We start from the raw sequence: 16,285 nt of genomic DNA, 5'->3' as shown, positions 1-16,285 counted from the left end.
CTTCATAGTTCTCATAGTAGAAAAAAGGACACTCATTTTGCCCAGAAAAGTTTGGTATCATTAACAATGCAATCTAAAATTCTGTGATACTATTAACACTAAACAGACTCTGGAACCTTAATAAAGTAAGTGAATCCTAAAGAACCAAATAAAACACTTTACCTAACTGAAGCACATAAGAAGAGTTCCTTACTCTTTCTTTCCCATGCATATATTGGTCAAGTGTTGCCTATTCTCTTTTTCATTTAAGAAAAAGTTGAGATTCCTAAGTAATTTCACTGAGAAAATATTTAAAAAGCATTAAAGTACCAGGCACCTTACAAAAAAAATCCAAGCTGCACTCATTCTGGGTTCTGTCCTTAACTCTTTAGCACTTTCTGAGGAACAAATTACACGTCCAAAAATCCACAACTCCAAACCCAGACTTGTACTGTCTTTAGAAAGCAGTCATATTCAGCTTTCTAATTTGAAGGGTGTGATGTTAATCAATACAAATTATTAATCCTGCCAGAAATAGAATGAAATTAATAAACTTACCTTCCTGAGCTCCTAAACCTTATGAAGTCTTATGAGACTTACAGGGACCAAACAAACTAGTTACATCAGTACATAATTTACTTCAAACAGTAAACAACTAAATGATAAGTTTTAACTATTTATTGTTTTCAAAGCACTCCGATCTTATTTAATCCTCAGAGCCAAATTGAATGTCTCAGAAATAGACTTTATTTCCATCTCCATCTTACAGAAGAATAAACTGAGACACAAAGCGGTTCAGTGACTTTACTCAAGACCACATGCATACCAAAGAAAGGAGTGGATTTCAGATTTCCCAATACTTTCATCCATTAAATTTCAACTGTTATTGCCTCAAGAAACTACCAGAAAAATTTCACATGGCTTCCCTAGAGGAAAGCAGTTTCTGAAATTGCTTAGATGTACAAAATAATGCTGCTTAGGACTAAAAACAATTTTTAAATGTCTTTCATTTATAAATCAATGCAGCAGCTAACTACTTAATAATCTGGCCGTTAAACAAAAATCTTTGGTTTTAACCCCTCTGTAATTCTAAATATTATACACAAAAAGCTAGTACTCTCTTTTATATCATCTTGGTTTGAATCATTCATTTTAATATAGTCCTTCACTCTATTTTTGCGGGAATGATTTTACTTATTTTTTTATTTACAGCATATGTCTGTTCATCACTCAAGCTTCTGAGTACATGTGCCTAATAAAATACAACTCTACAGGTATCAACTACCTTCAATAGCTCAAAACACAAAAACAGAAGTCCAACTAAAATTCTGATCTTACACAATATAAAAATGGTATTTCTTCTTCATTAGACTCTATAAGTGAATTGATTCCTGAGGAGTATCTTTCTGCCATAGGACATTTTGCTTCCTATCTTCATCAATAGTAATAATTAGAATTTGAAAAGCTATCTCCAAGCTTGTTTGATATGAAAAATTATTTCGCTACAGGGAATAATTATGATATCAGGAATTTCATCTGAGGCAATACATTTAGTAAAACAGGTTTCCAATTTATTTACTCTGGTTTTGTTCATAATCTCTAATGCAAATTAAAAAGAAAAGTTAAAATGCTATTATGAGCATGTAATATTCTATTATGCATTACTTTACACAGCATTTGTATGTTATCACATTTGATCCTCATAACACAATTAGATATGTGTTATCATTCCCACTTTGTAACTGAGAAAAAATGCAAGGGAAGTTAAGTGATTTGATCACGGTTCTTCCACTAGTCTGGGGTTGAGATCCAGAAATCTGCTCTGACATGTTTTATTTGTCCAAAGGGTACACAATGACAAGCCAATCAACATAAGGTGCAGTATATAAAGACACTAGCAAAATTATTCCAGTATACTATGGCTCATATTCCAATCCGAAGAAGTCAGCAATTACCAATGCTGTGAACATAAGTAGGTCCTCTGTGCTACAGGAGGCAAAGAAAGGACACCAGCAATGCCTCTCTTTCCACTACCTGAGATTTGAGACAAGATGAAGAGTTCATACGAATAGGAAAAAAATGTAAGTCAGAAAGAAAAACAAGAAAAAATCATATTCCAATGAGGTAAAGGGCAAATAAAACTAATGTCAGGAAGTTGGCAAATGGTATATTTGCTGCTGAAGCAAGCACAGGAAGCTGAGAATGTAGAGCTAGGAGAAGAAAAAGACTGAGACAAAAGTCTGCACTACTACAGATGACAGCACGTTTGAGACTCCTTGAGTTATCCACACCAAGCACCCCAAATAGGAACACAATGTACAGGCAGTAAAGACATCCCATGATTGCTACCCTAAGGACAAAGGCACTGACTGAATGTAAAAATATAACAGCCTAATCATTTCTCTAGCACACATATCTGAGGTACTGTAAAAAGTCTATGTCAGATTCTCCAAGCCTAATAACTCACAAATTTATGATATTCTATAACAGAAAAAATTATATGGCAAAAACACATCTGTGATACATCTCTAATGAAGATATAAATGGTGCTTTCACTTCATCTTCCAGTTTATTTGGCAGGGAAAATAAAGTATGAAAACTGTACACAATAGGATATACAGTTGTCAAAATCAGGATTTGGGTGGTTTGGGGTAGTTTTGGGTTTTGGCTTTTGAACCATGATTCCTGTATGGTCCAATTTCTCGAAATCAAGAAATACCGTGTTTGGGTGGTTTGGGGTAGTTTTGGGTTTTGGTTTTTGGACCATGATTCCTGTATGGTTCAATTTCTCGAAATCAAGAAATACCGTGTTAAAATGAAACAGGAGAATAAACAAACTACCTAAGGAAAAATAAATATCAAATACCATAAAAGACAAAAGGTGCAAGACTGAGGAAAAAAAAGAACTGAAAGAAGTATCCAGTAATACTAAGTAGAGAACATAAAAGAAGAACTGAAATACAAACAAAAAAAGACAGGACAGCAGTGTTTAAAAAATGCTAGTACCAATAACGAAATGCAAGAAAGTAAGTACTACAAAAGTTAGGGCAGTGGTTACTTGGGGGAAAAGGGTACATGGAAGATCTTCTGGAGTGGCTGTAAAGGTCTATTTCTTGACTGAAGTGGTGGTTACAAGGATGTCTGCCTTATGAAGTTATAGATGTATCATTTCTCTGTAAATAAGTTTTGTTTTACAACCAAAATGCTAAAAATCACTGGTAATAAAAGCAAAATGTGCAGTTTTACAAACAATTTAAACCAAATCTCATAGCTAGTGGAGGAATACTGTCAGATGGAAATCATGACATGAATTCAACAATGAAAGGACATACACTGAGGAAACTAAACAGAAGGATACATCAAGCAGATTTGAGGGAATAGCACCACCTATCACTACACATACCAGCAAAATAAAAGGAAGGGAAGGAGGGGAAAGAATGTTATCTTTACAGAGATTATACACAGACTACCAATGAAATATGGAAAAAAGATACTTTCATATCAATTACAAACTGGCATAAACCCACTCTTATAGAGGTGATGATGACCTTCAGCTACCCATATATCTACGTGACATTCTCTAAATACTTAGCACCTGATAAAATTCTTGAATGTCTTGTTGACAACATCACCTCTCAGAAAACACAGAGCAAAAGAAAACCAATACAGATAACAAGAATGAAATGGTTATTACAAAAACTCTGGAAGAGGGGCACCTGGGTGGCTCAGTCAGTTAAGCGTCTGCCTTCGGCTCGGTTCATGATCTCAGGGTCCTGGGATAGAGCCCCACGTCAGGCTCTTTGCTCAGAAAGGAGTCTGCTTCTCCCTCTTCCTCTGCCCCTCTCCACTGCTCATGTGTGCGCTCTCTCTCTCTCGCGCGCTCTCTCTCTCAAATAAGTCTTTAAAAACAAACAACAAAAAAACCTCTGGAAGAAAAAGATCTCAGAGTTCCTAACAACCAAGGAAACAAACTTGGAACACAGTCAAATACTCAGCCTAAGCCTGAGAAAAAAAAGATACATAGCAGAAATAGGTATTAATCCCACCAAAAACAGAGGGGAAAAAACCCTATAATACACATGTAGCCAAGATAGAGTGAAAGAGACTGGATTTACCCTCTCACCAGAAAACAAAAACAAAAACAAAAAAGCAAGCAAGCCAACCAAACCTTTGAAACAGTTTGTTTTTTGTTTTGTTTTGTTTTTTTTATCAGGTAATGAAAGACAGTGACTGCTCAAAGGAAACAAACGAGGTGAGCCATACAACTGCGGGAGCTTACTGTCTTGAGAGAGTTTCTAGCTGGCAAAGGGAGAGAAAACCCAGACAATACCTAGTAGTCTCCTAGAGTTGAGGACACAGAGCTGGGAATTGGGGGAGGCCAAGACAGAGTTCACAGGACAGAGTCCCAGGGAAGAGAGAAGGGCACAGAGAACTCAAAAGAGATCTGCAGAGGTCCATCCCTGAGTAGTCAGCAGAGTACTGGTCAGTGCATGTGCATCAGTAATTTACATTAAATTAACTAAGGCTAGGGGGGAAAGTCACTTGAAATTATTAGAAGAAACAATATGCAAGCTCACACAGAACTATTCCCACCAGAGTGGGAAACTTCATAATTCCCAGGGCACTGGATAAAGTACTCAGAACAGCCTAGCCTCAGCAGTGGGGAAAAATTAGTTCCACATTAAATGCTGTGCTGTACCCATCTAACAAAGTTTAAAAACAAGACCCAAAACTGTTGGTTTCCACATAACAGGATAATACATAAATACATAAATATCTACAACCAACAAGATAAAATTCACAAGAGCTAACATCTAGTAAAAAAAATTTACCAGGCACACTAACAGGAAAATTTGATCCTAATGAGCAGGAAAATCAACCAATTAAATATGACTCCAAATGACACAAAAAATAGAATTAGCAGAGAAGAATATTAAAGCATTATTATAACTGAATTGGATATAGTCAAGATTCTAGAAAAAGTCAGAAATCACTAAGACATCAAAAATATAAAAAACACCCAGTGAACTTCTAGAGATGAAAACTTCAATGTAAAATGAAAAATACACTAAAAGGAATAATGGCAGATTAGACATCACAGAAGAATAATGAACCTCAAGTTACAGCAATAGAAACTATATACACACAGGAAAAAAAGACTGAGAAAAGGTGAAGAGAGCATCAATGAGCTGCAGGAAAACTTCAAGTGGTCTAATATACATATAATTGAAGTACTTGAAAATGATGAAGAGGAGAAACAGAAAAAGATCTCTTTTGAAAAAATAACTGCAGACATTTTTCCAAATTTGATGAAGACTAATAAACCCACAGATCTAAACACCCCAATGAACTCAAAATTGCAAGAATCACAAAGAGAACTATATATAGGTACATCATAATCAAATTGTACAAAATCAGTAATATACAGAAAATCTTGAAATCAGCCAGAGGAAAAAAAAATGTTAAATATAACGAGTTCAGCAGATTTCTTTTTAGAAACAAGACTAGAAAACAATGAAGAAACACTTTTTTCTTTTTAACCACGTTACTAAGATATGATTGACATGAATTTAATGTGTACAATTTTTTTAAAAAGATCTAATTTATTGGGCGCCTGGGTGGCTCAGTTGGTTAAGCGACTGCCTTCGGCTCAGGTCATGATCCTGGAGTCCCTGGATCGAGTCCCGCATCGGGCTTCCTGCTCGGCGGGGAGTCTGCTTCTCCCTCTCCCACTCCCCCTGCTTGTGTTCCCTCTCTCGCTGTGTCTTTCTCTGTCAAATAAATAAATAAAATCTTTAAAAAAAAAAAGATCTAATTTATTTATTTGACAGAGAGAGAGTATAAGCAGGGGGAGTGGCAGGGAGAGGGAGAAGGAGGCTCCCGCTGAACAGAGAGCCCGATGTGGGGCTCAATCCGGGGACCCTGGGATCATGACCTGAGCCAAAGGCAGACAGCCAACAGAGCCACCCAGGCACCTCTAATGTGTATGATTTTTAAAAAGATTTTATTTATTTGAGATAGAGAAGGCACACGCACACACGCACATGCAGGAGCAGGGATGGGGTGGAGGGAGAGGGAAAAACAGGCTCCCTGGGAGCGTGGACGCGGGTCTCAGTCCGTCCCAGGACTCTGAGATCATGACCGGAGCCGAAGGCAGTCGCTTAACCAACTGAGCCACCCAGGCGCCCTGTTAACCTATAATTTTACGTGCAGAGAAAATATCTTTCAAAAAAAGAAGATAAGGGCGCCTGGGTGGCTCAGTTGGTTAAGCGACTGCCTTCGGCTCCGGTCATGATCCTGGAGTCCCGGGATCGAGTCCCGCATCGGGCTCCCGGTTCGGCGGGGAGCCTGCTTCTCCCTCTGACCCTATCCCCTCTCATGCTCTCTCTCTCATTCTCTCTCTCAAATAAATAAATAAAATCTTTAAAAAAAAAAAAAAAGAAGATAAAATACTTTTTCAGACATATAAAAGCTAAAAAAGGGGCGCCTGGGTGGCTCAGTCGTTAAGCATCTGCCTTCGGCTCAGGTCATGATCCCAGGGTCCTAGGATCGAGTCCCACATCGGGCTCCCTTGCTCAGCAGGAAGCCTGCTTCTCCCTCTCCCACTCCCCCTGCTTGTGTTCCTGCTCTCGCTATCTCTCTCTCTGTCAAATAAATAAAATCTTTAAAAAAAATTCCATCACCATCAGACCTACACTACAAAAAATGTTAAAGGAAGTCTTTCAGGCAGAACAAATTATACTAGAAGGAAATCTGAATCTACACACAGAAATGAAAGCCACCCAAAATAGTTAACTATGTGGATAAACACATTTTATTTCTTGTTAATCAAATCTCTTTGTTTAAAGTGTAAGTAGAATGCAGCACATACACTAAAATTGGAACAATACACAGAGAAGATTAGGATGACATGGAAATTCGTGAAGTGTTCCATATTTTTTCACTATATTGTACACCTGAAACTAATATAACACTTTATGTTAACCATACCAGAATTTTTTCTTTTTTTTATGTTCAGTTAGCCGACATATAGTATATCATTAGTTTTTGATGTAGTGTTCAACCATTCATTAGTGGCATATAACACCCAGTGCTCATTATAACATGTGCCCTCCTCAATACCCATCACCCAATTACCCCATTCCCCCCTACCCCCCTTCCCTCTGCAACCCTCAGTTTGTTTCCTGGAGTCCAGAGTCTCTCATGGTTTGTCTCCCTCCCTGATTTCTTCCCATTCAGTTCTCCCTCCCTTACCCCATGGTCCTCTGCGCTATTCCTTATGTTCCACATATGAGTGAAACCATATGATAACTGTCTTTCTCTGCTTTCTCTCACTTAGCAAAATACCCTCCAGTTCCATCCGCATCGATGCAAATGATAGGTATTCATCCTTTCTGATGGCTGAGTAATATTCCATTGACCGTACCAGAATTTAAAATAAAAGAGAAAAAAAGAAAGCACAACTAGATAAATGCACGTATATCTTTGTTTTGTGGGTTTGTAACACAGGCAAAGTAAAATAAAAATAACACAAAGGTCAGGAGAAGAGAAATGGAAGTATATTATTCTAAGTTCTTATACTTTACGCCAAGTAGTATAACTCTCGAAGATAAATGTTAAATGTTAAAGATGTAGAAGTTAAGGTAAGTTAAAGTAGTAAAGATGCATACTATAAGCCCTAAAGCAATCTCTAAAATAAGAGATATAGCTAATAAGTCAACAAAGGAAGTAAACATGGAATAATTAAAACTACTCTGTTAATCACAAAGAAGGCAGAAATAGAAAATGAAACAAAGAAAAGATGGGACAAATAGACAACAAATAGCAAAATGACAGATTTAAATTTAACCACATCAGTAATTGCATTAAATGTAAATCATCTAAAGACTCCAACTAAAAAGAGGCTGTCAGACTGGATAAAAAATAAAACCAAACTCTATGCTACCTAAAAATATTTTAAATATAGAGACAAACAGGTTTAAAAAAAAAGAAAGATATATCACACTAACACAATCAAAAGAAAGCTAGAATGGCTATATTAGTATCAGACAAAAGTAAATTTCACAGCCAAAGAAATATTAGCAGGTATAAGGATAATTTCAGAATGATAAGGTAGTCTATACATCAATACAATCTAACAACCCTAAATGTTTATGCACCTAACAACAGAATTTCAAAAATTTTAAACATAAACTGATAGAACTGCACAAATAAACAAATCCACAGTTAAGAGTCAGATTTCAACACACCTCTTTCAGTAACTCCTAAAACAGCTGACAAAATATCAGTCACAATGTTACCAACAACAGAATACACTTTCTTTTCAACTGTACACAAAACATCTACCAAGACAGATCATATTTTGGACCATAAAACAAATCTCAGTATATTTAAGAGTTCAAGTATATTATGTGACAACGATAGAATTAAATTACAAATCAGTGAATGAAATATCTTCAGAACATTCCCACATATCTAGAAATTAGTAACATACTTCTAAATAATCCAAGGGTCAAAGAAAAAAATCAAAAGGGAAATTAGGAAAAATGTGAACTGAATGAAAATACAAACACAGGGGCACCTGGGTGGCTCAGCCGGTTAGGCGTCTGCCTTCGGCTCAGGTCATGATCTCAGGGCTCTGGGATGGAGGCCCACGTCAGGCTCCCTGCTCAGTGGGGAGCCTGCTTCTCCCTCTCCCACTGTGCCTCCCTCTCCCTCTGTGCCTCCCCCCCTGCCCCCCACTCATGCTCTCTCTACCTCAAAAAAATAAATAAAAGCTTAAAGAAAATGCAAACACATATAAAAATTTATGCAGTGTCAGGGTACCTGGGTGGCTCAGTCAATTGGGCGTCTGTCTTCAGCTCAGGTCATGATCCCAGGGTCCTGGGATCGAGCCCCTCATCGGGCACCCTGTTCAGCAGGGAGTCTGCTTCTCCATCTTTCCCCTGTCCCCCACCCCGCTCGTGCTCTCTCTCTCTCTCCCAAATAAATAAATGAATAATCTTTAAAGAAAAAATTTGTGCGGTGTCACTAAGCAGTGCTTAGTGAGTGGGAAATGTATAGCACTACATGCCTTTATTAGAAAAGAAAAAAGGCCTCAAATTAATGACCTCAGCTTCTAACTTAAGATACTAGAAAAAGAACTGCAAATTAAACCCAAAGTAAGCAGAAAGAAATAACGATCAGAGAAGAAATCAATAAAAATACAAAAAAGAAAAATGGGGGAGGGGGAAATCAATGAAACCAAAAACTACTTCTTTAAGAATAAAACTGGTAAAACTCTAGCCAGACTGATAAGGAAAAAACAAAAGACACAAATTAACCAATATTAAGAATGAGAGCGTTAACATCACTACAGATTTACTCAGAAAAAAGATACCAAGAAAAAAAAGGGAAAAAAGATACTAAGAAATTTCTCGACCTTAGACTAATAAATTTGACAACTTAGAAAAAACAGATAAATTCCTTAAGAGACAAAGCTATCAAAGCTCACTCAAGATGAAATAGATAACCTGAGTAGCCCAGTATCAATTAAGGAAATTGAATTTGTAGTTAAAAACCTTAAGACAAAGAAAATTCCAGGCCCAGATGCTTCTACTGATGAATTTTGCCAAATTTTTATAGAAGTAATACCAACCCTACACAAACTCTTTCAGAAAACTGAAGAGTAACTTCCCAACCATTCTATGAGGCCAGCATTATTACCCTGACACCAAAATGAAACTAAAACATTACAAGAATATAAAACTATAGACGAATATATCTCATGAACTTAGATGCAAAAATTCTAAACAAAATTTAGCAAACTGAATCCAACAATATGCAAAAATGAAAATACTTCATGACCAAGTGGGGTTTACCCTACTTGAGGCTGGTTTAATATTCAAAAATCAATCCCTGTAAATTCACCATAGTGAAAAAAATTTTAAAGAATAACCATATGATCTTGGGGCACCTGGGTGGCTCAGATGGTTAAGCATCTGCCTTCGGCTCGGGTCATGATCCCAGGGTCCTGGGATCAAGCCCCATGTCCGGCTCCTGGCTCAGCAGGGAGCCTGCTTCTCCCTCTGCCTCTCCCCCTGCTCGTGCTCTCTCTCTCTCTGTATCTCTGTGTCTTGAATGAATAAATATTTTTTTAAAAATTTAAAAAAAAAAAGAATAACCATATGATTTTTTTTAAGATTTTATTTGAGAGAGAGAGACACAGCAAAAGAGGGAACACAAGCAGGGGGAGAGGGAGAAGCAGGCTCTCCGCCGAGCAGGGAGCCTGATGCAGAGCTCGATCCCAGAACCCTGGGATCATGACCTGAGCCGAAGGCAGACGCTTAACGACTGAGCCACCCAGGCGCCCTAACCATATGATCTTAAAAGGTGCAGAAAAAGCATTCAACAAAATCCAACATCCATTTCTGACAAAAACTCTCAGCAAATTAAGAATAGAAGGAACCTTTCTCAGTCTGATAAAAGGCACCTATGAAACACTAGAGCTGATACCACATATCATATAAAGACTGAATGTTTTTTTCCTAAGATCAAGAACAAGATAAGGGTGTCCAGTCTTACTACTCTGTTCAACACTGTACTTGAGGTTTTAGATATCACAATAAAGAAAAAATAAAGACATCTATATTGGAACAAAGAAGTAATACAACTTATTTGCAGATGACATGATTGTCTACGTAGAAAATCCAGTAGAATCTACAAAAAAGCTACTAAAACTACGTGAATTTATTATTATTTTTTTAAAGATTTATTTATTTGACAGAGGGAGACACAGCAAGAGAGGGAACACAAGCAGGGGTAGTGGGAGAGGGAGAAGCAGGCTTCCCACTGAGCAGAGAGCCCGAAGTGGGGCTCGATCCCAGGACCCTGGGATCATGATCTGAGCTGAAGGCAGACGCTTAATGACTGAGCCACCCAGGCGCCCCCTAAGTGAATTTATTTACAAGAATCCAGGACTCAAGATCAATATACAAAAATCAACTATATATTAATATATAAATATAAATATATATTAAATACAGCATTTACAATAACATCAAAAACTATCAGGTACTCAGATATAAATCTTCTTATTTAAATGCAATTAGCCAACATATAGTACATCATTAGTTTCAGATGTAGTGTTCAATAATTCAATAATTTATCAGTTTCATATAACACCCAGTGCTCATCACATCACATGCCCTCCTTAATGACAATCACCCAATTACCCCAGCCCCCCACCTACCTCCCCTCCAGCAACCCTGTTTGTTTCCTATGTTTCCTCATGGTTTGTCTCCCTCTCTGATTTCTTTCCATTCCATTTTCCCTCCCTTCCCCTATGATCCTCTATGCTGTTTCTTATATTCCACATATAAGTGAAACCACATGACAACTATCTTTCTCTCCTCAGTTATAAATCTAAAAGATGTGCAAGACTTCTAAACTGAAGATTATAAACGTATTTGAGAGAAATGAAAGAAGACCTAAATTACATACAAAATACACCATGTTCATGGCTCAGGAGAATCATATTGCTAAGATGTCCATTCTCCCCCAAACTGACCTCTAGATTGATTGCAATGCCAATCAAAATCCCAGCAGGCTCTTTTGGAGATATTAACAAGCTGATTCTAAATTTGGTGGAAATTCAAAGGACCTAGAATAATCAAATCAGCCTTGAAAGAGAATAATGGTGAAGCACTGACATACCTCACTATAAGACTCAATATAAATCTATAGTAATCAAGAAAATGTATTACTGATGTAAAGAAAAATAAACAGACTGACAGTACAGAATAAAGAGTTCAAAAATCCACATATATATATATATGGTAAATTTATTTTTGACAAAAGGACAAAAGCAATTCAGCAAAGAATAGTCTTTTCAATAGCACTTGAAAAACTGCTCTTCAGTGTGCAAAAAATAAACTTCAATCCATATACTGCACCACATACACAAATTAAATTGAAATGGGTCACAGATTTAAAGCTAAAAAGTAAATCTACAGGGACTCTTGGGTGGCACAGTCAGCTAAGCATCTGACTCTTGGTTTAGGCTCGGGTCGTGATCTCAGGGGGGTGAGATCAAGCTCCATGTCAGATACCACACTCAGCGGGAGTCTGCTTGAAATTCTCTCTCTCCCACTGCCCCTTCCTAAACTGTGCTTGCATGCATGTGCTCTCTCTTTCAAATAAATAAATTAAAAAAAACAAAACAAAACCTACAAAATTGAGGAAGAAAACATAGGAGATAATCTTACGGCCTTGGTTCAGCAAAAATTTTTTAGAAATGACACCAAAAGCATAAAAGAAAAAAACTGACACATCAACAAAATTGAACACTTCTGCTCTTTAAAAGACATTATCAAGCAAATGAAAAGCCAAGGCTCAGGCAGGGAAAAGACATTTGCAAATCACATCACATATCTAATAAAGGACCTATATCCAGAACATAAGAACTCTCAAAACTCAGTAACGAGAAAATGAGTAACACAGTTTAAAATAAAATGGGGAAAAGATATGAACAGACACTTCACCAAGGAAGATATAGGGATGGCATATAACCACATGAAAAGATGCTCAACATCATTAATCATTAGGGAAATGCAAATTGAAACCATAATGAAATACTATACATCTATTACAATGGCTATAATTAAAAAGACTAACATGCCAAATGTTGACAGAGATGTGGAACAGTTGGGACTTTCATACACCACAGTGAGAATGTAAAAATGGTACATCTACTTGGGAAAATAGTTTGGCAGTTTCTTAAAATGCTAAGCGTGCAACTAACATGATCCAGCCATTCTACTCTGTGGTATCTGCCCAAGAAAACAGAAAGCATCTGTTCATACAAAGACTATACCAATTTTCGTAGAAGCTCTATTTGTAACAGCCAAAAGTAGAAAAAAATCCAAATGTCTATCAACAGGTTAATGAATGAACAAATCTTGGTATACCCATACAATGGAATACTATTTGGCAATAAAAATGAATAAACTAATTATACATGCAATATTAATGAATCTCAAAATAAATATGCTGAATTTACATGAAATTCTAGAAAATGTAAACTAATCTATAGTGATAAAAAGAAGCTCAGTGGTTGCCTATGGACAAGGTAAAAGTAGTGATAGATTACTGTGAGTCAAGAGGAAACTTTGACAGAAATATCATCATCTTGATTGTGTTGATGGGTTCACAGTATACACATGCATCATAAGTTATCAAATTATACACTAAATGTATAACTTATGACAATAAGTTGTAACTTATTGTCAATTGTACCTCAAACTGTATGAAAAATATTTTACATGAAAGGTCTACTGTTTTAAACTGTAAAACCCCATATAAAGGTAAATATGTAAATAGATAGTTCCCTTAAAAAAAAAAAAAGAAAGAAAAGGGAAGTTGATCCTGCCTCAAAAAAAAAAAAATGAGATTACACCCTGTTTTCATTGCAGATTAGGTGTCCATAGGGAGTAAACAACTATCAACAAAGACTTGCCACTTAGTGGTATTAAGCTAATTATATAAAACTGATTCAAACTGAAACTTTTATTAGGCACTTATTATGTGCCAGACATCATGAAGAACAGAAAAATAAACAAGATAAAGTTCCTTGCATGTACCTGGCAATGTTATAAAAAAGGTAAAATCTTTACACAAACTAGAATATTCTAAGCACTACCCACCCTCTTGGGAGCGGGAGAAAAAGAACAATGTATTAAAGTACTAAAAAAAGGAGAAAAGTTGTTCATTTGGAATAAAACTGCCTCATGCCCTCCAGGATCTTATCTATTCTTAAATATTTGCTAAGATGCCTAAGCAGGTAAGTATATTTATAAAACTCTCAGTGATGATGGCCTGCTGATGGCAAAACAAACTGCACATTTTTTTCCTTTAGCAAAGGAACTCCGCCAGATATAACTTATTAAAAGAACTCTAGACCACAGCAAATGTTTTAGAATAAACTTGATGACCTCTAATTTAGCAAAAGTTAAAATTAAAAGGCAAAAATAAGGAAGGCAAACAGATAAATTCACCTTTCTAGATAAACCGAAATGTACTTGGGACTATCCAACTCAAGACCATGCTACTTTCTGACAAAAAAAGCTGGAAAAGATAAGTTGCACAACACAGCAGCAAGTAATTTTTTATATTGTTCCTACACTTGAGTGGGATGGGATTGGATTTTTATTTGTATTATTATCATAATCTTTATTTTCAAAATTTTACAATTCAACCCAGCTTTTTTAAATTTACTATTAAGCTTAGGGGTAAAATTCTTGCCCTAAGTATCTGTTTAAACATGTTAATCCAACACCTACTATGCATAACATACATTCTTGAACTGTAGTAGCTATGTTAATTTTATAAGCTAAATTGAACAACAAAAAAAGTTTTAAAAATTCAGTTTCTTTAAAACCATTAAGCAGGGGGCGCCTGGGTGGCTCAGTCGTTAAGCATCTGCCTTCAGCTCAGGTCATGGTCCCAGGGTCCTGGGAGCCCCACATCGGGCTCCTGCACAGCGGGAAGCCTGCTTCTCCCTCTCCCACTCCCCCTGCTTGTGTTCCCTCTCTCACTGTCTCTCTCTGTCAAATAAATAAATAAATAATCTTTAAAACCATTAAGCATATTGAAAATTTAAACTTTGGTTAGAGAAGGTTATCCCCACAAAATACCAGAGTGAACCCAGAAATTCTAATGAACTCCACACCCAAATATCTAAGCACCTACTTGATATTTCATTTGAATAACCCACATGCATCTTAAGCTCAGTATGTTTTACCCTATATCTGCTCTTCTGATAGTCCCAGCGCTGTCAAAGACATCCCATCCACCCAGTTATCCTTTTTTTTCATTATCCCCATCCTATCTCCTAAATCCCTCAAACCTTCACCTCTGACTTTGACCCCTCATCATTTCTATCCTGAGTTGCCAAAATAACATTCTGGTCTCTCTTCTCCCAATCTAGTCACCTTTCAATAATTTGTGTAAAGTGAGTAATGTGTAAACACTGCCAAAATTGATCTTTATAAAAATGTACATCTGACCATGCCATGACTGAGCTTAAAAATCCTTCTGACTGCACTCTCTATATTTTACCTCTGCAGCTAATCAACACCTGACACTCCCCAATACATACCAATTTCCTGCCTTGGGCCACTTTGAACTCACCTGTTCCCTCAAACCCTTGTGCCTTTTTATGTGTGCACTCTTTTATTCTCTCTTCATTACACATTCTCTCTGCAGATAATTTCTAAATCCTTCAAAAGACCAATAGCCCATCCAAACTCTTCCCACCACCCCCTCTCCACCTAATCTGATTGAGAAGTTTCTTTACTCATACACTCTACACATTTATGAAGCTTCAACAAAATACTGGGAATAAAAGATTTTGGTGGAAAAACACACACCAAAAAAAGTATCTGCCTAAACCAGTAATGTCATGTAAACCAGTAAATAAATTGCCATAGCAGAGTGTGATGGAAGTATGCACTGGCTCCTGAATGAGATGTCATTTTCAGTTATTTCTCCAAAAAATACATAATGAATGCATACAATGTGCCAGGCACAGAGCATGTTTCTAGGTATAAATATGTAAGATTCAGTCACTGCCTTCATAGCATTTACAATCTAAGAGGGGATTAGGACAAGAAAACAGCATGAACAGGATACCACAGGAGGACCTAATAAATGATATCTAATCTAGACCTAAGGACTTGGCACGATGGGGGCGCCTGGGTGGCTCAGTTGGTTAAGCAGCTGCCTTCGGCTCAGGTCATGATCCCAGGGTCCTGGGATCGAGCCCCGCATCGGGCTCCCTGGAGAGCCTGCTTCTACCTTTCCCTCTGCCTGCCACTCTGCCTACTTGTGCTATCTCTCTGTCAAATAAACAAATAAAAAATATCTTAAAAAAAAAAAAAAAAAGGACTCGGCAGGATGAGAAATCAGAAAGACTTAATTAGAGGGACATGTAAACTGAGACCTGGAGAATGACAATTTTAACTACAAAAGGGCTTATGCTCTTGGCAAAAAGTATATGTTCTACACAGGAAGCAGTAGTTCAGTGCATGGCTGCAATCCAGACCAGACAGTAGAGGTAAAAGAGTTTAGAGACAAGAGTAGAGACATATCAGATCACAAAGAGTTACACAAACCATGCTCAAGAATTTGGGAGTTTAGGGCGCCTGGGTGGCTCAGTCGGTTGAGTGACTGCCTTCGGCTCAGGTCATGATCCCAGGGTCCTGGGATCAAGTACCACATCGGGCTCCCTGCTCTGCGGGGAGCCTGCTTCTCCCTCTCCCACTCCCCC

General features: G+C 37.2%; 1 protein-coding gene and 1 pseudogene across 3 annotated transcripts in view; one reads left to right on the top strand and one right to left on the bottom strand.

The window, feature by feature from the left end:
- Positions 1–16,285, bottom strand: part of TBC1D15 (TBC1 domain family member 15) — an 85,074-nt gene that overhangs the window by 56,034 nt on the left and 12,755 nt on the right. The gene's annotated exons all lie outside the window — the stretch shown is intronic.
- LOC115944643 (U6 spliceosomal RNA) lies at positions 6,827–6,919 on the top strand (annotated as a pseudogene).

Source organism: Leptonychotes weddellii, chromosome 5, assembly GCF_054177405.1.
Source record: "Leptonychotes weddellii isolate Sample4059 chromosome 5, ASM5417740v2, whole genome shotgun sequence".
NCBI classification, from domain to species: domain Eukaryota; kingdom Metazoa; phylum Chordata; class Mammalia; order Carnivora; family Phocidae; genus Leptonychotes; species Leptonychotes weddellii.
This window is presented reverse-complemented; position numbering and strand designations above follow the sequence as displayed.